This window comes from Lissotriton vulgaris, chromosome 1_1 (assembly GCF_964263255.1).
Source record: "Lissotriton vulgaris chromosome 1_1, aLisVul1.2, whole genome shotgun sequence".
NCBI lineage: Eukaryota > Metazoa > Chordata > Amphibia > Caudata > Salamandridae > Lissotriton > Lissotriton vulgaris.
Window position 1 is genome coordinate 109,773,565 of NC_141685.1, and position 25,897 is coordinate 109,799,461.

General features: G+C 49.8%; 1 long non-coding RNA gene across 1 annotated transcript in view; it reads left to right on the plus strand.

The window, feature by feature from the left end:
* Nucleotides 1–5,566: 5,566 nt before the first annotated feature.
* Nucleotides 5,567–25,897, plus strand: part of LOC147737641 (uncharacterized) — a 66,459-nt gene continuing 46,128 nt past the window's right edge. Inside the window, exons 1-2 of the long non-coding RNA XR_015299338.1 lie at nucleotides 5,567–5,825; nucleotides 22,914–22,964. This is a non-coding gene — a long non-coding RNA (uncharacterized LOC147737641). The remainder of the gene's footprint in view (nucleotides 5,826–22,913; nucleotides 22,965–25,897) is intronic.

Sequence of the window (25,897 nt, forward strand, 5' to 3'; positions counted from 1 at the left end):
GTTTTTGGGAGGCAAGTGAATTTTTAGGGTTTAGTGTGGGTGTAGGTTTTTGAGTGGTAAGAGACTTTTTAGGGTTGAGCGTGGGTATATTTTATTGGGTGGCAAGGGAAATTTTAAGGTTTAGGGTGGGTGTGGATTTTTGGGAGCAGGCAATATGTTAGGGTTCTCGGTGGGTATGGGTTTATGGGTAGTGAAGGATTTTTTAGGGTTTACGCTGGGTATAGGTTTTGGGTGGTAATGAATCATTTAGGTGTAGTGTTTGTATGGGTTTTTGGGTGGCAGGGGATTTTTCAGGATGGGTATGAGTTTTTGGGAGGCAAGTACATTTTTAGGGTTTAGGGTGCATGTAGGTTTTTGAGTGGTAAGGGATTTTTCAGCAATTAGGATGGGCGTGGGTTTTGACGTGCCAAAGGATTTTTCAGGGTGGGTATGGGTTTTTCGGAGGCAAGTGAATTTCTAGGGGATCATTATGATAGAGGGCTGATCGTCACCGCCCGTGCACAGACACTACCAGCCGTCAGTGCACGCTTTCACCAGGCACACACACCACCAGCTGTCAGTGCACGCTTCCACCAGGCACACACCAGCAGCCGCCAGTGAGGAGAGGAGGAGACCGAATCCACCAACAAGGGCAATACGACAGCTATCCGTGAGTGACACACCACCCACGGAGGGAGCCCAATGGAATCCAGGGTGGTATCTACCAACCGTAGGCGACGAATCGTCAGACTCGGAGGACAAAGAGGTACATATCATCTCTTTCGCACGAGAGTTAAAGCAACGCCGGCGACCACAGCCCACGTGCATCGTCCAGATGGGGGGAAATGAAGTCAAGGCGGTGATCGACACGGGAGCCACAGTAAATGTTATGGGTTTGCAACAATTCAAAAAACTGCGTCCCCGTCCGTCGATACTGCCGTGCAAAACCCGAATCTTCGCCTATGGAGCGGATACTCCACTTCCCCTAAAAGGGAAAATTACGGTCCCCATCAAAGCGGATGAACAGGAAGTAATGGCGACCATTCATGTAATTGAACGAGAGGCCGACACATTTCTGAGCAGCCACACGGCCGAGGACCTCAAACTGATAGCTTTTGCTAACCAGTTCCGAGATCATCAGGTAGATTAACTTTTAGGACAATTTCCCGAACTCTTCACGGGACTGGGCTGCATCAAATGCAAGCCAGTGAGATTGCATATTGACAAGACGGTGACACCCATCGCATTACGACATCGCCGGATTCCTTTCCACTTGAGGCCACTGGTGGGAAAAGAACTAGAAAAGCTGGAAGACCAAGGGGTCATTGTTATTGTTATTGTTATTTTTATTTTTGATTTGTAGCGCGCTCAATCACCTACAGGCCTCTAAGCGCTCGGGAAACGATGGTAAACAACAACTTTGACAGTACAGAGGGCATCCACTAGCCTACGTGGCTCACCATTGAAAAGGTCTCAGGACCTACCCCATGGGTTTCCCCAATGGTGATCGTGGAGAAACCCAGACAACCAAGATCGATTCGTCTGTGCATTGATATGCGACTACCAAATAAGGCGATCAGAAGGGAACGTCACCTAACGCCCACCATGGACGACATCATCGCAGACGTGAATGGGTCGAGGTGGTTTTCCAAAATTGACCTAAATGCAGGATACCACCAGCTGCCCCTGGCCGAGGAAAGTCGTTTCATTACCACATTCAGCCCCCACCTTGGGCTATGGCGCTATAAACGTTTAAATTTTGGCATCTCCTCAGCGGCGGAGGTATTCCAGAACACTATCAGAGAGCTGATGTCCGGTCTACCCGGTGTCATCAATGTCAGCGATGACATTCTTATCCATTCCAAAACTGCGACGGAACACCACAAACATCTCTGAGATACACTGAGAAGATTGCGTGACTATGGGGCAACACTTCACAAAGAGAAATGCCACTTTTTCCAATCCACAATCGAGTTCTTTGGCTATGTTTTCAGCCAGGAGGGTATCCAGGTGGACCCCAGGAAATCTAAGGCAATCAAGAATACCCCAGCTCCGCAATCCCAGACGGAAGTTAGGAGTTTCCTAGGCATGGCCACTTATTGTGGCCGTTTCATACCCGGCCTAGCCACATGGATTGAGCCGCTGCAGGCACTGACCAAGACTGACACTGCATGGCATTGGGGACCGAAAGAGGACGAAGCTTTTCGAGGGATAAAGGACACCCTGTTAGAAAAAGCTACCCTGGCTTACTTTGACCCTGACAAGTGGACAGAAGTATTGGTCGATGCCAGTCCGTAGGATTGGGTGCGGTACTAACCCAAGAACAAGAACCCGGCCAATGGACGGCCCTAGCTTTTGCCAGCAAGCCTCTCACCCCTACAGAGACCAGATATGCGCAAATTGAACGGGAGGCCCTCGCTATCAAATGGGCATGCGGTCACTTCCACCTATCCCTGAGGGGCCACCCATTTGTCATGGTCACCGACCATCAGCCACTGGTATCCCTTTTCAAAGGGACGACCCCACACCCACCTCCGCGCATAGAACGATGGGTGATCCAACTACAACCCTATGAGATGGAGGTAATATACCGCCCGGGTGCCAAAAACCCAGCGGACCTCCTCTGCTGCCATCCGGATGAACAAAGCCAAAAGGGGGAAGATGGGGAATGTGACGAATTTGCCCAGTGGGTGGCGCTTACCTCGTGCCCCCAAAGCATGACCCTGGACAAGATCAAGGAAGCAGCTGCCACTGACGCAGTGTACGCCCGGACATTGAGAGCCGTACAGGAGGGATCATGGGCTGATTATCTTCGTCACACCAACTCATGGGTCACGGAAGACAAAAAGGCACTCACGAAGATGTGGCGGATTCGACTTGAGCTGAGTGCCACCGCAGATAACATCTTGCTGCGAGGATCTCGACTAGTCATCCTACAGTCCCTGAGGCACCGGGCGGTACAACTTGCCCATGGAGGGCACCAGGGGATCACAAAAATGAAGATGAGAATGAGGGAAAAGATGTGGTTCCCGGACCTGGAAGCGATGGTGGAAGAATATGTGCGAGGATGCATGCCCTGCCAATTGACAAGCGACCCAGACAGGCCCCAACATGTCATCACCGAAAAAGCCTGCTCAACCCCATGGACCAAAGTGAGTGTAGATTTTGGGAGCTTCCCGGGGGAAGGACACACCCTGGTAATCCTGGACGCTTATTCAAAATACCCAGTGGTAGAAAAGGTGGCCTCTACCGCTTTCAGTCATGTTGGACCAGCGCTAGAGAGGGTTTTCGCGATGTTTGGATACCCGCAGGAGGTGCGCAGCGATAACGGCCCTCCATTTCAAGGAACTGATTTTGCCACCTTCCTCCAGCAGTGGGGAATCCATCACTGACGCATAATACCCCAATGGCCTCAAGCCAATGGAGACGTGGAAAGATTTATCCGCACACTTAACAAGACTTTTCGCATAGCCCTGGCAGAGCATGCTAACCCCAAACAGAGGCTGCATGAGTTCTTGCGGGAGTATCGAAGCACTCTCCACTGCACCACTCACAGGAGTCCCTGGAGCCTCATGTTTCAGGGATCTCGACGAGATCTCCTCCCTAACAGACCAGGGGTAACACCAGCCCCAGCTATCCATGAGGAAGCTCAGGAGAGGAGGAGACAAGGCAACCAGCGAGCCAGCTGTCGCCGATGAGCAACTGTGAAGAAAATGAAACCGGGAACCCCAGTCATCTTAAAGAACAGACGCCCTGGGGGAAAATTCCAAACCCGGTTTGAACTAGGTACCTGGACAGTCACGTCAACCAAGGGAACCATGGTGATGGTACGGAAGGGTGAAGAAGTGGCACGAAACACCTCATGGTTCAGAAAAGTATCACCGACCAATGAGTGGAGAACGACCCCAAAAAAGCTGCAGCTTGGTGGGAACATAGTCACGGTAAATGAAGACGGAACTTCAGGAGCAGAACGGCCACTAGAAGCTGGTGAAACCACAGGCCCGCCGACATCTGATGTCCCCACCAGTAGCCCCAAACAAGATGTCAGGAGTGGGGATGTCCGGTCGCAGAGGTACGGATTGAGACCCAATCCGCGACCAAGCCAGAGACTCAGAGACTGAGAGAGCCTGCTTGCCGAGACCCTGAACTCCCACCAAAGGGACACGCAAGTATCATGCATGATTCCCTTTTGCCTCATTGAATGTAATATGTTTGGACTTTCATGTTTTGGTTAAAACAAAAAAAAGTTATAGTTGGATAGGGATGTAATAGTTTGCGGTCTAGTGTTTGCCCCCTCATGCACCCACACATCCGCAGGCCAGGCGTGGCCTGCGGGGAAGTAATAAAAGGGGGACGCCTGCATGGAGGCGTCACTTCCGGTCAATACTACGAACTGTCAGTGAGTAATTTGCTGCCGCTGCGCGCGTCTGTCCTGTGACCTATCTAAGTGACTATAGGTATTTACCCCCACCAAGGAACAGAACACCATTGTGGGGTCCGGTTGGGGGGTCTTTGGGACCCCGTGCCGCCCCGGGGGCCGAACATGGGCAGAACGGACAGATCGGCGAAGGTCCCCGCCACCCAGACAAAAATGGACCGCTTCACCACCCCGGATATGGGGGCAACCTTCTCTTTGATAATAATGTCATGCATGTTCCTAGTGCTGCAGAGGCCAGGGCTTCACAGCGCTTCAACCCATGCTCCTGATCTCCAATGCATCCTCGAGGTCACACACAGACCCTGCAGGGATCCCCCACAACTGAGCTTCCACCGCCCTCAGTGCAGCTCCCCCTGCTGGTGCAGCTGCATTGATGCTCTTCATTCAACGTGTGGACATTGGAAGTTACATGCAGCGCGCGGGGTCAGAGGCCTCCTCACCTCTCCTTGTGCACCTCTCCGTGGGGCTGCAGGGCCTGGGGGAGAGGTGGGGGCAGCCCCGCCGAGTCCGGCACCGGGGGCCCGGCTGCCTGTGAGGAGTGTGTGGGGCCCGGTGTGTTTTTCCCTCCGGGGTGGCGCGCGCGCGAACTAAACATCCATCACATCAGGACCGCGCGTCACAGCTGCGCATGTGCGAAGCGAAGACACTACTTCCCGGCGCCGAATTAGGCCCTTGCACGGAGTATAGACTGTGAACTGCCCTGAACAGAGGACGCTCAGTCTCACTGCGCCTGCGCGGAGGAAAGACACTCCCCCGCATAGAGGAGCCGAACCGGGGAGCTTTGCACTTGAATACATCTCAGCTCGTGCTCCCTGGCGCGAGGCAGTTGTCTCTCATTCATTGTGCCCCCGCGCAGGCCTGAGCTGGCGCTGAGCTGGCGCCCTTTACTGTGCTGTGAACGAAAGAAATAAATCTTTCTTGCAATCTATCTGCCCTCAGTGCATGCGCAGTTGTTCATCCATCAGGCTTTCTTTAACCCGCGTTCCGTGGCAGGAGGCACTTTCTGTCCTCAACGCATGCGCAGTTAATCCAAGGTTTCTTTAATCTGCACTGTGGAAAGCAGTGTCTATCCCTAGCGCATGCGCAGTTAATCCACTGTGGAAAGCAGTGTCTATCCCCAGCGCATGCGCAGGTGTCCATCACCGGCCCCCTTTTAACCCTGCGCTCATGGTTCAGTCCTGGAGCACAGCACCCAAACTACCTCACGAAACCCCAGGAGAGGCCCGACCCCAGCAGGGTGCACAGCACCCACATTGAACCCCGGGAGAGGCCCGACTCCAGCAGGGTGCACAGCACCCACATTGAACCCCGGGAGAGGCCCGACCCCAGCAGGGTGCACAGCACCCACATTGAACCCCGGGAGAGGCCCGACCCCAGCAGGGTGCACAGCACCCACATTGAACCCCAGGTGAGGCCATGAGATACAAAGACTGTCTGCTGCTGGAGGGTCTCGAGCCTGCTGTCCGGGATTCATTTGTTGTTGTTGTTGTCTGCATCGATCGATGATTATTTTGTATCAACAATGCTCGTTGGCCCTCACTGCTGGAGTTGGGTCACTATTTTGAAGGCCTCAGCAAACATTTACATGTGTTTTGCCTGAAAAGCCTGTGATGAGAAGCATAGCTGCCAAGGTTTCAGATTGCTACGTGTGACATTTTCATAACTTCAGGATAATTATGAGTGACATTTCAACAACTATGAGTGACTCTTTCAAGCAATGAAGACGAGGGAAACGTATAAATATCAGCAATTAGACCTATTTGAGCAATGAGAAAGAAACGCCTGTGTGGGTAACTCATAATTATAATGAAATTATCAAAATGTCACACATAAGCTTGGCTGCTAGGAAAGAGGGCGGGCATCACTTCACATAACATAGCATTGAAGACCGTGCCCATTCTCCTGTTCTTGACACAGAGTCTTCTTTATTTACATATTTCATAAAAGTGATAGGAAGTATGTGTTTTATTGTATTGGTATTTAATTGCTTCTCTTGTACAATGCTGATCATATAATAAACTTGTGAATTTTGGATGGCACATAAGGCGAATAAGGATAAAAAGGCGGAAAAAATGCCAAAATAAAAGATAAGGAGCATGGTGAAACAAGGAGTATAAAACAAAACACTTTTATCGGGTGGTGTTTGTTGTACATGACAGGTCACTTGGAGTGGGGTGAGCAACAGAGTTAGTAAGGCTGCCACTGCATTGGCAACCTTATTCATAGGCGAATGCTGTAAGCAGGATTAATGTAAGGCTTGTGAAGTAACTACTAATACCAGCCTCAGACATCACCACAAGAAAACAATAAAATGCGGACATCTAGAAAGCAGGACTCACATGGCTCCGCTAAGAATTACCAGCAAACAAGAGCAAGGACTTGTGTTTAGACCGCCGAATCACAGGACTATACAACAGGATGTGAGAGGCCTTAACACAGAGCTTAGCTGCGTCGGGCCTCTACCATAAATTAATTAGTCAGCTGACTTTAGGACTCTGGCCGACGCAGTCAGTAGTGGCATGGAAGCGTGATTTCTGGGCAAGCCTCAGGAGAGGCTGCGACACACACAGCGATCACAGCACGGCAGGCAGTATTACTTTAAAATGTCACACCAGTAAAGTGAGCTGCCACAGTGTAATGGTCCGGCTCACCTAAGCTACACAGTTAACTTATTTGCGACCGCCAGTAGGAGATAGATATACACACAATCATACATACACACCTGTGGGTAAACTCTTAAAGCTGAATTCGTAATCATATATATTAGAGCAAGTGTTCGTCACAGATGAAAAACGTCTTAAACACTACTTTACAGTTAAGGTATTTGGGTGCAGTGTGTTTATTTTCTAAGCAGCCACATTGAACAGCTGCGGTGGTTGACCAAAGCCAGAGCTTGGGTCAACAACTACCGCTGTGAATGTGGCAGCAAATGAGCCACATCTGCTCCCTCTCCCATCTAGAGCCCGGTGATGCTCATTAGTTCCGAGAAGAGAAAGAATGCAACGAAAAAACGGGGATCTTTGAGGCTAACTGATAGACGTGTAAGTGCGATTAAATATGGTCAAAGCCTATTAGGTAAACGCAGCTAATCTGCTTTTATTAACTGCTCTCTGTGAGACACTACCAACAACGTGCAACCGATCACAACGCCGTAACATACAAATATAAAAAGCAACAATACTTTCTACACCTGCAAAAAAACACACAATAACTGCCATGCTTGGTCCTAATGCAGTTTGCAAAAAACGTACGAGACCATGCACTGAGTTCACTTACAAGCTGTCAGAACAAGTCAACCTTATTTTGAATGTAATACAGCCCCCGGCCCAAAAAAACGGTACATTCCTCCTCAGGCTCTACGGTCACCTACCATTGCAAACAAATATGCGCAGACACTACAGGATTCACTCGCCTCAGATTCAAGTCCATTCCTCCTCAGGCTCTATGGTCACCTACCATTGCAAACAAATATGCGCAGACGCTGCAGGATTCACTCGCCTCAGATTCGAGTCCATTCCTCCTCAGGCTCTACGGTCACCTACCATTGCAAACAAATATGCGCATACACTGCAGGATTCACTCGACTCAGATTCGAGTCCATTCCTCCTCAGGCTCTACGGTCACCTACCATTGCAAACAAATATGCGCAGACCCTGCAGGATTCACTCGCCTCAGATTGAAGTCCATTCCTCCTCAGGCTCTACGGTCACCTACCATTGCAAACAAATATGCTCAGACGCTGCAGGATTCACTCGACTCAGATTCAAGTCCATTCCTCCTCAGACTCTACGGTCACCTACCATTGCAAACAAATATGCTCAGACGCTGCAGGATTCACTCGACTCAGATTCAAGTCCATTCCTCCTCAGACTCTACGGTCACCTACCATTGCAAACAAATATGCGCAGACCCTGCAGGATTCACTCGCCTCAGATTCGAGTCCATTCCTCCTCAGGCTCTACGGTCACCTACCATTGCAAACAAATATGCGCAGACACTGCAGGATTCACTCGACTCAGATTCGAGTCCCCTGCCACTTCTGACCAACCTCACTTCCTTCCTCCTGTGTCCCAGGACGTGAGGGAGCCGAGGCAGAGAGCATGTCACATCGGATATTCCACAGCAGGAGCAACCACTGGCACTACGGCGGTCACATCTGGATAATTATCCCGGCCACCCCCCACAGTGCCGCAGTGTGATTGACAGCCAGGAGCAACGACTGCTGAGGGTAGGCCCCGCCCCCGGTAATTGGCAGCGCACTGTGTGTCCGTTTAGCCGTGGGGCGCCGCAGGAGATAATTACAATGCAGCCTGCCTGGAGCCAGGCATGAGACTGCACAAGCTGCCTGGGCAGATACATTGTGGCGCTCGCAGCTGCCCCAGAGCTGAGAGCAGTCAGTGGATCTTCTTTAACTATTTATGAACTCTGACTCAGAGCCCAGCAAGCAGCTGCTGGCTGGCACCACCTCTCTCAGAGAAGCAGAGCCGGCGCACAGGTGCGTGCACAGGCGCCGCCGATGGCACACAGCTGGCGAGCTGTAAATGCGTGACAATGATTTCAGTGCGGTGTTGCGGAACACCACTCTGAAATGCGTGGTTGTCACATGTGATGCGTGATACTTGACAGGACTGGAGAAGATTGACTTGAATTCCGTTTTTGGCTTTCACCAGAGTAAAGGGGGGCAGCCCCGTCAATTGAAAGTGAAAGAACACACTCCCAGGCAGCAGCGACTGCGCCTCATTGTACCTGGGCCTGGGCCTGCACAGCATCATCTGATGTGGCTAAAACTCCCCCTAATATGCCTCAACCTCACTAGGGCCTCAGTAACTAGGTAGCGGTGAGCCAATGCCCATCAGGTAAACAAGCATTGGCATAGCCAGTAGGTCTCGCCTCTGGGACCTTATAAGTGTTTAGTTATCCAGCACAATATCTTTGGTGAAACAACATCAACTGTTGCATGGCTAAACAATTATAAGGTCCTAAAGGTGCAACCTATTGGCTATGACAATGCTTGTTTTCATTGGTTCCTGTTTGTGCCTTTTAGAGATGCATGCTTCTGTTTTGTCCTCCTGTCTAACTACTCCCGCCTTTTGATGATCTAGGTCACGGGTACTCACAAACATTTTCCCGGGGGCCTCAAAGTTTGGTCTATGGTGTGACCGAGGCCCGCACTGATGCCAGAATGAAGGTGTTCCTAAAGTTAAAGGCCTAGTTACCTCCTTTTCCTAACTGCAATTAACCTTTAAAGAAGTGTTTGCTGTATACATACGTTTTTTTTCATGTTAGTGCTGAGTCGAGTAAACGGCAGTCCAGTGCTGGTGCTGCCCAGGCGTCCGCATGTAAAGACCTGGAGGGCCTTATGCGGCCCCCGGGCCGTTCTTTGAGTATCACTGATCTAGATCCTCCCTGTCAACCGCCCCAGCTACATGTGTATTTCAATATTCTTCAAAAAGGGGCCGGGGTTGAGCCGGGGCCACTGTATCTCCTTTGCTCTCGGTGGTCCCATGGGAGTAGAAGCTGCTCATTCTGCTAATCCTTCCCTAACTTTCCAGAAGTGTAAGAGCAGACAGGCTCGCTGAGTCATTCGAGTTACTGAGTGAGTCTGTTACATTTTTTCAATATTTATTCAGCAAGTCTGTTTATTCCTAATGTATGGTGACAAGAGGCTCAGATCAGATTCTTCCTGTTTCTCTTGCTAAGCCGTAGTGCGTTCATTGGGGGGATTGGGAGGGGTAGAGCTGGGGCTGCCCTTCAAGATGCCCACACCCTGCACAGCTCAAGAAGCTGCCATGGCTTAACAAGAGAAACAGGAAGAATCAGAGAAACTGACACAGGTCAGACCCACGGTACCAGAGAATACTAACTGAGAACTTGCTTGTTTGCACAGTCTTTTTAAGCCAGAGTATTTTGAACGATTGAATGTGTCGCTTTTAAAATTACTCTGAATGCTTCTAAGACAATCGCATTTTAAATGTAAAGCTTTTTGAAACAAATGTTTTTTAGGTCTCGTCCTATTCCATTCCGCAAGGAATGAATAGGAAGAGACTATTGGGGCTAAACTAAGAGCTAAACTAAGCTCTCAAAAATGCGGCTTTCCAGAAGTGCATGTGTCCAGTGCACGCGCTTCTACCCGCCTGCCTGCCTGCCTGGCATCACCACATCAAAGCCAGCCATCTGTTGCTTCCCCAGCGTGGTGCCGCCAGCAGCTTCACTTCAAAGGGATCCGCTCCGCCCCCTGCTGCATCAAAGGCTTTCATTTTGCGTTTTTTCTGCCCCTGTTAGTCTAGCTTTTTGTGCCTTTCTGCCCCTATTAGACTTGTTTTTTCCCGTTTTACTGCCCTTCTGCCCTCTGTTAGACTCGCTTTTTTGTGCAGCTCTGGCCTTTCTTGTTTTTCTTTCGGCGATGTTCTTGATCTGTTAAGGGAAACACTGACGCATATCTCATTTGCATGTAGTAGCCAGCTGAGCACGCTGTATGAACACTGACACATGCTGCTTTTGTACATTTAATATTGTATGTGTTCAGATTGCGTGAACTACTTGTCCTCTCCGGGCCACTGTAGGCCACTGCAGGATGCGCTGCGCCAAGCACTTTTTTTTGTTGTATGAACACTGACACATGCTGCTTTTGTACATTTAATATTGTATGTGTTCAGATTGTGTGAACTACTTGTCCTCTCCGGGCCACTGCAGGCTGCGCCGCGCCAAGCACTTTTTTTTGTTGTTTAAGCACTCCATGAGTGTCCACCAGCAGCCCCCCACTTGTTTGTTTTATTTCTTTCTGCAGTCTGGCTATCTTATATTCTACAAGGTCAGTAACTTCACTGTAGGGTAACGTAAAATTCACTTAAAACTTAACCCAAACACGTTCACAAATTTCTTCACTGTAAATGCATTTTCCAAAGAGGATGTTATGGTTTTTAAAGTTCTGCGAATACTTTCGTCCTCTTCGTGCAGCTGGTCAGTCTCAAGCACCTCGGTTGCTCCCTCACCCGCCGACTAACCATTGTTCCCCCCACCGTCTCCTTTGTTGCTCTCCAACACCTAGTGGCAATGCTTTTCCCCTTTCCTCCATGTGCTACTGCTCCCCTTCCTCCTCACACTGCTGCTAGCCCTACTCAACGCTCTGCCCCCACTTCTCTTCTCCTTAGTCAACACACTACTGACCCTCCCTTGTTTATTCACATTTCATTTCTTTTCAAAAACTTCTCCAACCTCTCAGGACTTTGTTGGTTTCGTGGATGTTGTTAATCTCCTGAGCTTTATTTTTGACATTTTGCTACGATGGAGGTGCTCCTTTTCACGATTTCTTTTCATGAATTCATCCTGTACCACAAGAGACAAAAATGTTAAGCAAAGCACTATGTAATGTGAAGAAGGGGACAACTTAATCACAAATGTCACTCTGGAAGCTTTGCTTTGCACGTGCCCCATTACCACCTCTGGGGACACTGCTTTACACATACCAGCTTTCCCACCTCAGGAAACCATCTCAGCGCATATTCAACTCATAAAGCACTGTCTGACAGGTACCCCTACCAACACCTCTGACTCTACCAATCTACCGCCCTCACTCTACCACTCTACTGCCCTCACTCTACCACTCTACCGCCCTCACTCTACAACTCTACCCCCTCACACTACCTCTCTACTGCCCTCACTATACCACTCTACTGCCCTCACTCTACCACTATACCGCCCTCACTCTACCGCCCTACCGCCCTCACTCAACCGCCCTCACTCTACCACTCTACCGCCCTCACTCTACCACTCTACTGCCCTCACTCTACCGCCTTCACTCTACCACCCTCACTCTACCACTCTACCGCCCTCACTCTACCATTCTACTGCCCTCACTCTACCGCCTTCACTCTACCGCCCTCAGTCTACCACTCTACTGCCCTCACTCTACCGCCTTCACTCTACTGCCCTCACTCTACCACTCTACTGCCCTCACTCTACCACTCTACCGCCCTCACTCTACCACTCTACCGCCCTCACTCAACCGTCGTTACTCTACCACTCTACCGCCCTCACTCTACCACTCTACTACCCTCACTCTACCGCCTTCACTCTACCGCCCTCACTCTACCACTCTACCGCCCTCACACTACCACCCTCACTCTACCACTCTACCGCCCTCACTCTACCACCCTCACTCTACTGCCCTCACTCTACCACTCTACTGACCTCACTCTACCACCCTCACTCTACTGCCCTCACTCTACCCCTCTACCGCCCTCACTCTACCCCTCTACCGCCCTCACTCTACCACTCTACCACCCTCACTCTACCGCCCTCACTCTACCACTCTACCGCCCTCACTCTACCGCCCTCTCTACCACTCTACGGCCTTCACTCTGCCCTCACTATACCGCCCTCGCTCTACCACTCTACCACCCTCACACCCTCACTCTACGGTCCTCACTCTACCACTCTACCACTCTACCGCCCTCACTCTACCACTCTACCGCCCTCACTCAACCGCCCTCACTCTACCACTCTACCGCCCTCACTCTACCACTCTACTACCCTCACTCTACCGCCTTCACTCTACCGCCCTCACTCTACCACTCTACCGCCCTCACACTACCACCCTCACTCTACCACTCTACCGCCCTCACTCTACCACCCTCACTCTACTGCCCTCACTCTACCACTCTACTGACCTCACTCTACCACCCTCACTCTACTGCCCTCACTCTACCCCTCTACCGCCCTCACTCTACCCCTCTACCGCCCTCACTCTACCCCTCTACCGCCCTCACTCTACCACTCTACCACCCTCACTCTACCGCCCTCACTCTACCACTCTACCGCCCTCACTCTAATGCCCTCTCTACCACTCTACGGCCTTCACTCTGCCCTCACTATACCGCCCTCGCTCTACCACTCTACCACCCTCACGCCCTCACTCTACGGTCCTCACTCTACCACTCTACCACCCTCACTCTACCACTCTACCGCCCTCACTCTACCACTCTACCCCCCTCACGCCCTCTCTACCACTCTACCGCCCTCACTCTACCGCCCTCACTCTACCACCCTCACTATACCGCCCTCACTCTACCACTCTACCACCCTCATGTCCTCCACTGCTCTCTTCCACCCTGCCTCCTTCTCTAACTCCCTGTTCTCTTCTCTTCGCCTGTGCTGATCTGCTGCTCTCTTTCAAAGCCTATTAGGTAAACGCAGCTAATCTGCTTTTATTAACTGCTCTCTGTGAGACACTACCAACAACGTGCAACCGATCACAACGCCGTAACATACAAATATAAAAAGCAACAATACTTTCTACACCTGCAAAAAAACACACAATAACTGCCATGCTTGGTCCTAATGCAGTTTGCAAAAAACGTACGAGACCATGCACTGAGTTCACTTACAAGCTGTCAGAACAAGTCAACCTTATTTTGAATGTAATACAGCCCCCGGCCCAAAAAAACGGTACATTCCTCCTCAGGCTCTACGGTCACCTACCATTGCAAACAAATATGCGCAGACACTACAGGATTCACTCGCCTCAGATTCAAGTCCATTCCTCCTCAGGCTCTATGGTCACCTACCATTGCAAACAAATATGCGCAGACGCTGCAGGATTCACTCGCCTCAGATTCGAGTCCATTCCTCCTCAGGCTCTACGGTCACCTACCATTGCAAACAAATATGCGCATACACTGCAGGATTCACTCGACTCAGATTCGAGTCCATTCCTCCTCAGGCTCTACGGTCACCTACCATTGCAAACAAATATGCGCAGACCCTGCAGGATTCACTCGCCTCAGATTGAAGTCCATTCCTCCTCAGGCTCTACGGTCACCTACCATTGCAAACAAATATGCTCAGACGCTGCAGGATTCACTCGACTCAGATTCAAGTCCATTCCTCCTCAGACTCTACGGTCACCTACCATTGCAAACAAATATGCTCAGACGCTGCAGGATTCACTCGACTCAGATTCAAGTCCATTCCTCCTCAGACTCTACGGTCACCTACCATTGCAAACAAATATGCGCAGACCCTGCAGGATTCACTCGCCTCAGATTCGAGTCCATTCCTCCTCAGGCTCTACGGTCACCTACCATTGCAAACAAATATGCGCAGACACTGCAGGATTCACTCGACTCAGATTCGAGTCCCCTGCCACTTCTGACCAACCTCACTTCCTTCCTCCTGTGTCCCAGGACGTGAGGGAGCCGAGGCAGAGAGCATGTCACATCGGATATTCCACAGCAGGAGCAACCACTGGCACTACGGCGGTCACATCTGGATAATTATCCCGGCCACCCCCCACAGTGCCGCAGTGTGATTGACAGCCAGGAGCAACGACTGCTGAGGGTAGGCCCCGCCCCCGGTAATTGGCAGCGCACTGTGTGTCCGTTTAGCCGTGGGGCGCCGCAGGAGATAATTACAATGCAGCCTGCCTGGAGCCAGGCATGAGACTGCACAAGCTGCCTGGGCAGATACATTGTGGCGCTCGCAGCTGCCCCAGAGCTGAGAGCAGTCAGTGGATCTTCTTTAACTATTTATGAACTCTGACTCAGAGCCCAGCAAGCAGCTGCTGGCTGGCACCACCTCTCTCAGAGAAGCAGAGCCGGCGCACAGGTGCGTGCACAGGCGCCGCCGGTGGCACACAGCTGGCGAGCTGTAAATGCGTGACAATGATTTCAGTGCGGTGTTGCGGAACACCACTCTGAAATGCGTGGTTGTCACATGTGATGCGTGATACTTGACAGGACTGGAGAAGATTGACTTGAATTCCGTTTTTGGCTTTCACCAGAGTAAAGGGGGGCAGCCCCGTCAATTGAAAGTGAAAGAACACACTCCCAGGCAGCAGCGACTGCGCCTCATTGTACCTGGGCCTGGGCCTGCACAGCATCATCTGATGTGGCTAAAACTCCCCCTAATATGCCTCAACCTCACTAGGGCCTCAGTAACTAGGTAGCGGTGAGCCAATGCCCATCAGGTAAACAAGCATTGGCATAGCCAGTAGGTCTCGCCTCTGGGACCTTATAAGTGTTTAGTTATCCAGCACAATATCTTTGGTGAAACAACATCAACTGTTGCATGGCTAAACAATTATAAGGTCCTAAAGGTGCAACCTATTGGCTATGACAATGCTTGTTTTCATTGGTTCCTGTTTGTGCCTTTTAGAGATGCATGCTTCTGTTTTGTCCTCCTGTCTAACTACTCCCGCCTTTTGATGATCTAGGTCACGGGTACTCACAAACATTTTCCCGGGGGCCTCAAAGTTTGGTCTATGGTGTGACCGAGGCCCGCACTGATGCCAGAATGAAGGTGTTCCTAAAGTTAAAGGCCTAGTTACCTCCTTTTCCTAACTGCAATTAACCTTTAAAGAAGTGTTTGCTGTATACATACGTTTTTTTTCATGTTAGTGCTGAGTCGAGTAAACGGCAGTCCAGTGCTGGTGCTGCCCAGGCGTCCGCATGTAAAGACCTGGAGGGCCTTATGCGGCCCCCGGGCCGTTCTTTGAGTATCACTGATCTAGATCCTCCCTGTCAACCGCCCCAGCTACATGTGTATTTCAATATTCTTCAAAAAGGGGCCGGGGTTGAGCCGGGGCCACTGTATCTCCTTTGCTCTCGGTGGTCCCATGGGAGTAGAAGCTGCTCATTCTGCTAATCCTTCCCTAACTTTCCAGAAGTGTAAGAGCAGACAGGCTCGCTGAGTCATTCGAGTTACTGAGTGAGTCTGTTACATTTTTTCAATATTTATTCAGCAAGTCTGTTTATTCCTAATGTATGGTGACAAGAGGCTCAGATCAGATTCTTCCTGTTTCTCTTGCTAAGCCGTAGTGCGTTCATTGGGGGGATTGGGAGGGGTAGAGCTGGGGCTGCCCTTCAAGATGCCCACACCCTGCACAGCTCAAGAAGCTGCCATGGCTTAACAAGAGAAACAGGAAGAATCAGAGAAACTGACACAGGTCAGACCCACGGTACCAGAGAATACTAACTGAGAACTTGCTTGTTTGCACAGTCTTTTTAAGCCAGAGTATTTTGAACGATTGAATGTGTCGCTTTTAAAATTACTCTGAATGCTTCTAAGACAATCGCATTTTAAATGTAAAGCTTTTTGAAACAAATGTTTTTTAGGTCTCGTCCTATTCCATTCCGCAAGGAATGAATAGGAAGAGACTATTGGGGCTAAACTAAGAGCTAAACTAAGCTCTCAAAAATGCGGCTTTCCAGAAGTGCATGTGTCCAGTGCACGCGCTTCTACCCGCCTGCCTGCCTGCCTGGCATCACCACATCAAAGCCAGCCATCTGTTGCTTCCCCAGCGTGGTGCCGCCAGCAGCTTCACTTCAAAGGGATCCGCTCCGCCCCCTGCTGCATCAAAGGCTTTCATTTTGCGTTTTTTCTGCCCCTGTTAGTCTAGCTTTTTGTGCCTTTCTGCCCCTATTAGACTTGTTTTTTCCCGTTTTACTGCCCTTCTGCCCTCTGTTAGACTCGCTTTTTTGTGCAGCTCTGGCCTTTCTTGTTTTTCTTTCGGCGATGTTCTTGATCTGTTAAGGGAAACACTGACGCATATCTCATTTGCATGTAGTAGCCAGCTGAGCACGCTGTATGAACACTGACACATGCTGCTTTTGTACATTTAATATTGTATGTGTTCAGATTGCGTGAACTACTTGTCCTCTCCGGGCCACTGTAGGCCACTGCAGGATGCGCTGCGCCAAGCACTTTTTTTTGTTGTATGAACACTGACACATGCTGCTTTTGTACATTTAATATTGTATGTGTTCAGATTGTGTGAACTACTTGTCCTCTCCGGGCCACTGCAGGCTGCGCCGCGCCAAGCACTTTTTTTTGTTGTTTAAGCACTCCATGAGTGTCCACCAGCAGCCCCCCACTTGTTTGTTTTATTTCTTTCTGCAGTCTGGCTATCTTATATTCTACAAGGTCAGTAACTTCACTGTAGGGTAACGTAAAATTCACTTAAAACTTAACCCAAACACGTTCACAAATTTCTTCACTGTAAATGCATTTTCCAAAGAGGATGTTATGGTTTTTAAAGTTCTGCGAATACTTTCGTCCTCTTCGTGCAGCTGGTCAGTCTCAAGCACCTCGGTTGCTCCCTCACCCGCCGACTAACCATTGTTCCCCCCACCGTCTCCTTTGTTGCTCTCCAACACCTAGTGGCAATGCTTTTCCCCTTTCCTCCATGTGCTACTGCTCCCCTTCCTCCTCACACTGCTGCTAGCCCTACTCAACGCTCTGCCCCCACTTCTCTTCTCCTTTGTCAACACACTACTGACCCTCCCTTGTTTATTCACATTTCATTTCTTTTCAAAAACTTCTCCAACCTCTCAGGACTTTGTTGGTTTCGTGGATGTTGTTAATCTCCTGAGCTTTATTTTTGACATTTTGCTACGATGGAGGTGCTCCTTTTCACGATTTCTTTTCATGAATTCATCCTGTACCACAAGAGACAAAAATGTTAAGCAAAGCACTATGTAATGTGAAGAAGGGGACAACTTAATCACAAATGTCACTCTGGAAGCTTTGCTTTGCACGTGCCCCATTACCACCTCTGGGGACACTGCTTTACACATACCAGCTTTCCCACCTCAGGAAACCATCTCAGCGCATATTCAACTCATAAAGCACTGTCTGACAGGTACCCCTACCAACACCTCTGACTCTACCAATCTACCGCCCTCACTCTACCACTCTACTGCCCTCACTCTACCACTCTACCGCCCTCACTCTACAACTCTACCCCCTCACACTACCTCTCTACTGCCCTCACTATACCACTCTACTGCCCTCACTCTACCACTATACCGCCCTCACCCTACCGCCCTCACTCAACCGCCCTCACTCTACCACTCTACCGCCCTCACTCTACCACTCTACTGCCCTCACTCTACCGCCTTCACTCTACCACCCTCACTCTACCACTCTACCGCCCTCACTCTACCATTCTACTGCCCTCACTCTACCGCCTTCACTCTACCGCCCTCAGTCTACCACTCTACTGCCCTCACTCTACCGCCTTCACTCTACTGCCCTCACTCTACCACTCTACTGCCCTCACTCTACCACTCTACCGCCCTCACTCTACCACTCTACCGCCCTCACTCAACCGTCGTTACTCTACCACTCTACCGCCCTCACTCTACCACTCTACTACCCTCACTCTACCGCCTTCACTCTACCGCCCTCACTCTACCACTCTACCGCCCTCACACTACCACCCTCACTCTACCACTCTACCGCCCTCACTCTACCACCCTCACTCTACTGCCCTCACTCTACCACTCTACTGACCTCACTCTACCACCCTCACTCTACTGCCCTCACTCTACCCCTCTACCGCCCTCACTCTACCCCTCTACCGCCCTCACTCTACCACTCTACCACCCTCACTCTACCGCCCTCACTCTACCACTCTACCGCCCTCACTCTACCGCCCTCTCTACCACTCTACGGCCTTCACTCTGCCCTCACTATACCGCCCTCGCTCTACCACTCTACCACCCTCACACCCTCACTCTACGGTCCTCACTCTACCACTCTACCACTCTACCGCCCTCACTCTACCACTCTACCGCCCTCACTCAACCGCCCTCACTCTACCACTCTACCGCCCTCACTCTACCACTCTACTACCCTCACTCTACCGCCTTCACTCTACCGCCCTCACTCTACCACTCTACCGCCCTCACACTACCACCCTCACTCTACCACTCTACCGCCCTCACTCTACCACCCTCACTCTACTGCCCTCACTCTACCACTCTACTGACCTCACTCTACCACCCTCACTCTACTGCCCTCACTCTACCCCTCTACCGCCCTCACTCTACCCCTCTACCGCCCTCACTCTACCCCTCTACCGCCCTCACTCTACCCCTCTACCGCCCTCACTCTACCACTCTACCACCCTCACTCTACCGCCCTCACTCTACCACTCTACCGCCCTCACTCTAATGCCCTCTCTACCACTCTACGGCCTTCACTCTGCCCTCACTATACCGCCCTCGCTCTACCACTCTACCACCCTCACGCCCTCACTCTACGGTCCTCACTCTACCACTCTACCACCCTCACTCTACCACTCTACCGCCCTCACTCTACCACTCTACCCCCCTCACGCCCTCTCTACCACTCTACCGCCCTCACTCTACCGCCCTCACTCTACCACCCTCACTATACCGCCCTCACTCTACCACTCTACCACCCTCATGTCCTCCACTGCTCTCTTCCACCCTGCCTCCTTCTCTAACTCCCTGTTCTCTTCTCTTCGCCTGTGCTGATCTGCTGCTCTCTTCCACTGCCTCTTTCTCTAACTCCATGTTCTCTTCTCCTATGCTGATCTGCTGCTCTCTCCCACCCGCCTCCTTCTTTAACTACATGTTCTCTTCTGCTGTGCTGTTATGCTGCTCTCTTCCACCCACCTCCTTCTCAAACTCCCTGTTCACTTCTCTTCTCCAGAGCTGATCTGCTGCTCTCTTCAACCCGCCTCCTTCTCTGCCTCCCTGTTCTCTTCTCCTGTGCTGTTCTGCTGCTCTCTTCCACCCCACCTCCTCCTTTAATTACCTGTTCTCTTCTGCTGTGCTGATCTGCTGCTCTCTTCGACCCAACTCCTTCTCTAACTCTCTGTTCTCTTCTCCTGTGCTGATCTGCTCCTCTCATCCACTTGTCCTTGACTGCAAGCCAGAGAGCAGATGGTCTCTGTTTTACACAAGATAGTTCCTCTTTTTGACTCTTGTGGTTCAGCCAATTCCCAGAACCAGCAAGATAGTTCCTGTGCCAATCTTTGGAGAGGAGCTGTGTCTCCTGGAGGAGGCACACATCTGCCTCCATGTTATCCAGGTAGGAAAGGATGGACCTCTTTTTATTGGGATTGTTGAGACCTCTCGCATTGAGAGTGAGAATTTTCAGTGTGGGCTGGGAAATAGCGTATCATAGTGAGTGCACTAGCTTTGGACGGTTTTTGGGTCCCTGTGATCCCTCTTCCCCCTGAGCTCCCAAAGTCTGCCTGGCCTTCATTGCACTTTGATCCTCTCTTCAATGCCTTTAACCTGCATACCCGTTCTCCACCCTCCCCTCCCTAACCCCAACTTAGAAACCCATTAACCTCAAATTGTCCAGGGCCCGCCTTTCATGCATGTGCGTCCTTGGAAGTCGAAATAGTTGGGAACGTGTGTGGCCAGTTCCCCGTGTCTCTACACTCCCCGTGTCTCTACGCTCCCCGCAGACTTCTTCGCCGCCCACCCAGCCTTACAAATGTCACTTATCTATCCCTCAGTCGTTCACGGTGTCATCATGAGAGAATGTCTTCTTCGACAATGTCTCCAGCACTACCAGTCTTTCTTGTGCCATGGTCTTGGGGTCCGGTCTCGTCGCTCGCTCTGTGCTACGCCTCCTGTAGAGCTTATGCCATCTTTCTCGAGGAGTTTTGGTCTGTGGGCCCTCTGTCTCCTCCTGGATTGGATTCTCGATGCCCAGCACCTGGCAAGTGTCCTGCATGGATCTGAGCTGGAGGAGTTTGCCCTGCCATATGAAAATCAGCCGGAAAGGGTGACCCAAAGAATACGGTATTCCTTGATTTCGAAGACGCGTGGTTGCCACTCGGAACACCCAACACTTTTGAAGGGGTATTAGAGCCAGGTCCTGGTACAAAGCTATGGAGTCGGCCTAATATCTTAGTGTTGCTTGTCCCTGGCAGCACGTAGTATTCACTCTTTTAGTTGAAAGTCTGGAATGTAAGCCAACATATCCGGTGGGGGCACCCAGTATGCTCCTGAAGAGACCCTGCAGGTATTGTGTGATGTCTGGCCCTTCTTCTTTAGGGGGAACTCCCTTAACGCGGATGTTGTTTCACCAAGACAGATTCTCCAGGTCTTCTGTGTGTGCCTGGAGATCGCTATGTTGAGCCTTGAGCCCGAGTGTCCTTGCTGTAGATGCTCCATCTCCTCTTCCCGGGCTTGCTCCTGATCCTCAATGGAGGCCACGCGGTCCCCAATGGCATCGACGTCCCGCCTTATCATAAGGCGGGACGTTGATGCCGTTTGGTAACGTGTGGCCTCCATCGGTTATCTCCTTCATCTCCCCCGCTATGTCCCTTTTCAGCATCTGCAAGTCGCCTCGTAATGCACCAAATAGCGACTCTAAAAAGGCGCGGGTAACTGGGGCTTCAGAGGTGTCTGCATCTTGGCTAATTTGTGTCATTGGGGTGATCCTCCCTTCTCCTCTGCCGGTCATCAGGAGCTTGGTCAGCATATTTTTTAGATTCTGATCCTTCTTGCTTCTCTCTGAGGACATGGCTGCTATATCTCTTACCACACCACCAGACCGGCCTGCCTTGGCTGTCATCGGGTTTTTGTCCTCCCGCTGAGCTCCAATACACTGTTGCATGATTTTGAGGGCCAGAGGTGTCACTCCCTTTCAGTCTCGCCTGGGCCTTGCTGCCATCGACCATCTGCTATTGCCCTGCTGGGCATCTGCTGCTTGTTCTCAATAGTCTAATTACTTTGCGCCCGAACCTGTCGTAAATCCCCCTGTAGGCCAGCAGCCCTATCTGAGCCTGGAGCACTAGATGTCTTCTTGCACCACTAATTCTAATTCCTGCACTTTGTGCTTGCAGGCCATGGCCTCCGGTTTCCTCTGACTTGGCAGTCAATTCCAGAGTGACTAATCCATGCCCGGGCCCCTCATCCATTGGCACCTTGTGATTCTTACAGCGTTACAGTTCATATCTCATTCCCCTTAATGGATTTTGTCATTTTAGTGTCATTTTGTTCAATACATTTTACTTAAATTTTTCTATTTCCGTTTGGGTTTTTTATTGTTTTGCATTTTGACTTTTACTTTTTTGGTTTCTGCATAAATATTTTACATATTACCTTAAGTTAAGCCTGCCTGTTCGGTGCTTAGGTACCAGGGGGTTGATCGTAGATTAATTGAACGGCTTTGAAAGTTCACTCTGACAATGGTTGTGATTGTTCCTCATCTACGACAAATAATAATACAGTTTCTTACAGAAACTATCTGAAATTATCTGCAAAACAGGCAGTTGATAACCTACCAGGGTTGAAACACCCTGTGGACAAACTGGAATGTGAGACTAGTATAGTGTGGCAATAGAACCTCTACAAAATATTCAGCTTGCAGATGAACCAAGATCACGCTTGGATGTCACACCCTTTTAAAACAAGGTAGTCAGGAAAGTGTGAAGAATATATTGCAGCTCTTTGTATTTTGACAGCCCCAAGCAAGTTTGAAAACAGAGTGGATGTATGTAGCAGAGACTAGTCTGTTCACCCAATGTGAGTGGTGATATCCGCTCTGCTGATCTGCCTGAAGTTATGATGCCACTGACAGTAGCGTGTCTGCTAAAAGCGATGGCGTGACTGGTGGAACTATAAAGCCAAATAAGAGAAAGTTATCTTCCGACACCACAGTCTTCGTGACTAAGACCAGTAACACTGAAGACTCTGAGACTCACAGCAGTATTTTCTCCTTTCAGAGCGTTATCGCTGCAGATGGAGTGAAGCCAAGAAGTGAGCACATTACTAAGGTACCAACAAAGTTTAATATTGTTCATTTGTATTAACTCTTTGGCAGTATTTGGAAATGTATTTTCTAGTTTTGTTGCTTTTTGTTTAGTTTTTTCTTGTAGGCTGTTACCTGTGGTTTAAAGGGAACAATATTGTTGTGTGTGACCTTAATGCTGCAGTTTCCATGTCATTACCATCATTTGCTTACCCTGGAGAATCTCCAGGGTGGAGGAGGTTAGCTGTTTCACAGTTCTTTCTTCAGCTTCTGGGCAGTTGTCGCTCTGTGGCGATCTGTGGTCCTGTTTCTCTGCTCTTCTTGTAGTAGCTCCTATCAGAGCTTCATCCTCCCGCCAACGAAAATAAGATGCCAGGCATCACCCAGCACACAGCACAGCCTATGTTGGGCTAAGTCCATCTGCTCGGCGCAGTTAGAGCGAGGAAAAAAGTTCTCCGGACCCATCAGGCTGTGAATGTAACCTAAGGGCTTAAGATGAAATGTAGAGCCTACCTCCTTCCTGAATGACTCCAGTCTGCTGTGTGCAGACCCGATAGCTGGCAGCACCCTGGAGTATGTATGTATAAATCAGATTATGTTGGAAGTAAACAGCAATATAGTAGCAGGCAGCACCCTGCCATAGAGTAGGATTTCTCATAGTGTTTTATTTCCTGGCACATTAATGGTGATAGCCTTTTAACTGGCAGAAGAACAACACTGACCCTACATTTATCTGGGGTTGTCTTTAAAATTACGTACACATTAGGAATGGCATTTCGTTCTGATGAAATAATAACACAAAATATCTTGCACTCTATGTTGTTGCATGGATTTTTGGCTGCAATGCATTCAATGTTTCATTCAAACATGCTTTCTACAGGGCACATACATGATTTGCTGCTGTAGAGAAATAATGCTCCTGTGTACTGTTGCAGACTCAGAAATATTGAAAAACTTCATGATTTCTCTTTCAGCACTTCATAGTAAAACCTTTCAATTTTTGACTCAATCATTTGGCAGAAACATAACTTAGTACCATTAAAATAGTTGTGATGGGGAACATTCATGTGGGTTAGGACTGGCTCGACCAGAGTGCTTGCTGACTTGGAGGAGTATGGAGTTGACCACCTTGCTTGGTCCGGTGTGGAACCAAGCCAGCGATGCTTTGCTGCAGGCTCATTTGCCCTGATAGCTGGTCAACAGTTTGAGGAGGAGGAGGTGAAAAGCTGGCTAAGTGTGTCATGAGGCTGGCAGTTCAGTACATCCCTGAGAAGTGAGCTTTGAGTCGATGTAGTGTTCCTCCTATACCACGTGCAATTAACCCTCTCCAAAGCCTCAAGAATTCCTGAGTGTGAAGGGCGGCTGATTCTGATTGGGTGCTTGATAGTTTTCCAGAAACTCATGTTCTTGATTGTTCATGTTTGTCAGTAGTTAATGAAACACGCCCAGACGTTTTATCTCTTCAGTTGACACAAGCTGCAATATAAGTTTCTTTGTCATTGCAAAAAAATATGAATGGCCAACGAGCCTCTGTAGGTCAAAGAATGGAAGGGCTGGGGAACTGTCATTCATCTCACTGCTAAGCAGAGCCATGTAATGCTTCATCTCCGTCAGGCCTCTGAATTTAACCAACATCGCTCCTTGGTCGTCACCTACCCAGTCGGTCCTTAGACAGACTTCCTTTCGTCTCTACGGTTGTGTCTTCCCTTATCCTCACTTTCTCACCTCTCCTACCCCCCACTACTTTCTCTCTCCTTTCTCTCTTCTCCTAATGTATTGCTGATTGTTTGATATTATGTTTACTTGTTGATCTTTTTCTGGTATATTGTTGAACCACATTGTTGCACCTGCTTTCTTCTCGCCTGTTGGTTCCTCCAGCATCCTCCCTCTATCTATATCTCTCCTTCTCTCCTCTCTCAATTTATTTGAGACTGAACTATTTTGGCTGATGTCTGATGGAGCTACTTGGTTTAGCTATAGGGGAGATGGGCCGTGGTCGATTCCCTCCTTGGTCGTCACCTACCCAGTCGGTCTTTTGACAGACTTCTTTTCGTCTCTCCTTATTGTCTCTTTCCTTATCATCCCTTTCTCACCTCCCCTGCCCCCTCCACTACTTTTCTCTCTCCTCTAATAATAATAATAATAATAAAACCATTTTTAAAGCGCCTGGTTACACCTATGACGGTGTGTCCCCGCGCTGAAATGCTACTACTCCCAGATGAGACAGAAAGTACCAGAGTACTCTTTATTTGGGGAAGAGATAAGTTTTTAAATATTGTCTGAATCTTGTTTCGGAGGGCTCCATTCGAAGGTTTAGGGGGAGGCTATTCCAGTGTTTGCAAGCCAAGAAACGGAAGGAGCTGCCTCCCATTCTGGTCTTGTGAACACGGGGAAGTTGGAATAACATCACTCCGGCGGATCTGAGATTTCGGGTGGGGCGATGGATAGTGAGGAGTCTTTGCAGATAGTTGGGGCCTTTTCCCTGGGCAATGCGGTGAGCCATACATAGTGCCTTAAATTTAATGCGCTCCACAATAGGGAGCCAATGAAGTTTACGCAATGCTGTCTTACCGGATGCCCTGCGTGGAAGATTGAGTACCAAGCGGGCCGCGGCATTTTGGACACCCTGTAGCTGTTGAATGCCTTTTTTGCTCAGGCCAAGAAGAAGGGCATTGCCATAATCCAGATGTGGCGTGACCAGGGCGTGGATAAGTTTCTTCCTGGCACCGAAGGGGAGCAGATCGAGAACTTTGCGGAGAGTTTTCAATATTCCAAAGCATTTTCCAGTGATTTTATTAATCTGTTGCTTGAAGGAAAGCTCTGCATCGATCATAATTCCCAAATTTTTGAGAACCTCTGCTGAGCGGGGGATTGGCCCTAATTCCGTTGGCCACCAGTCCTGCGACCAGGTGGAGGGGGACTTACCGACCACCAACAACTCCGTTTTATCGCCATTTA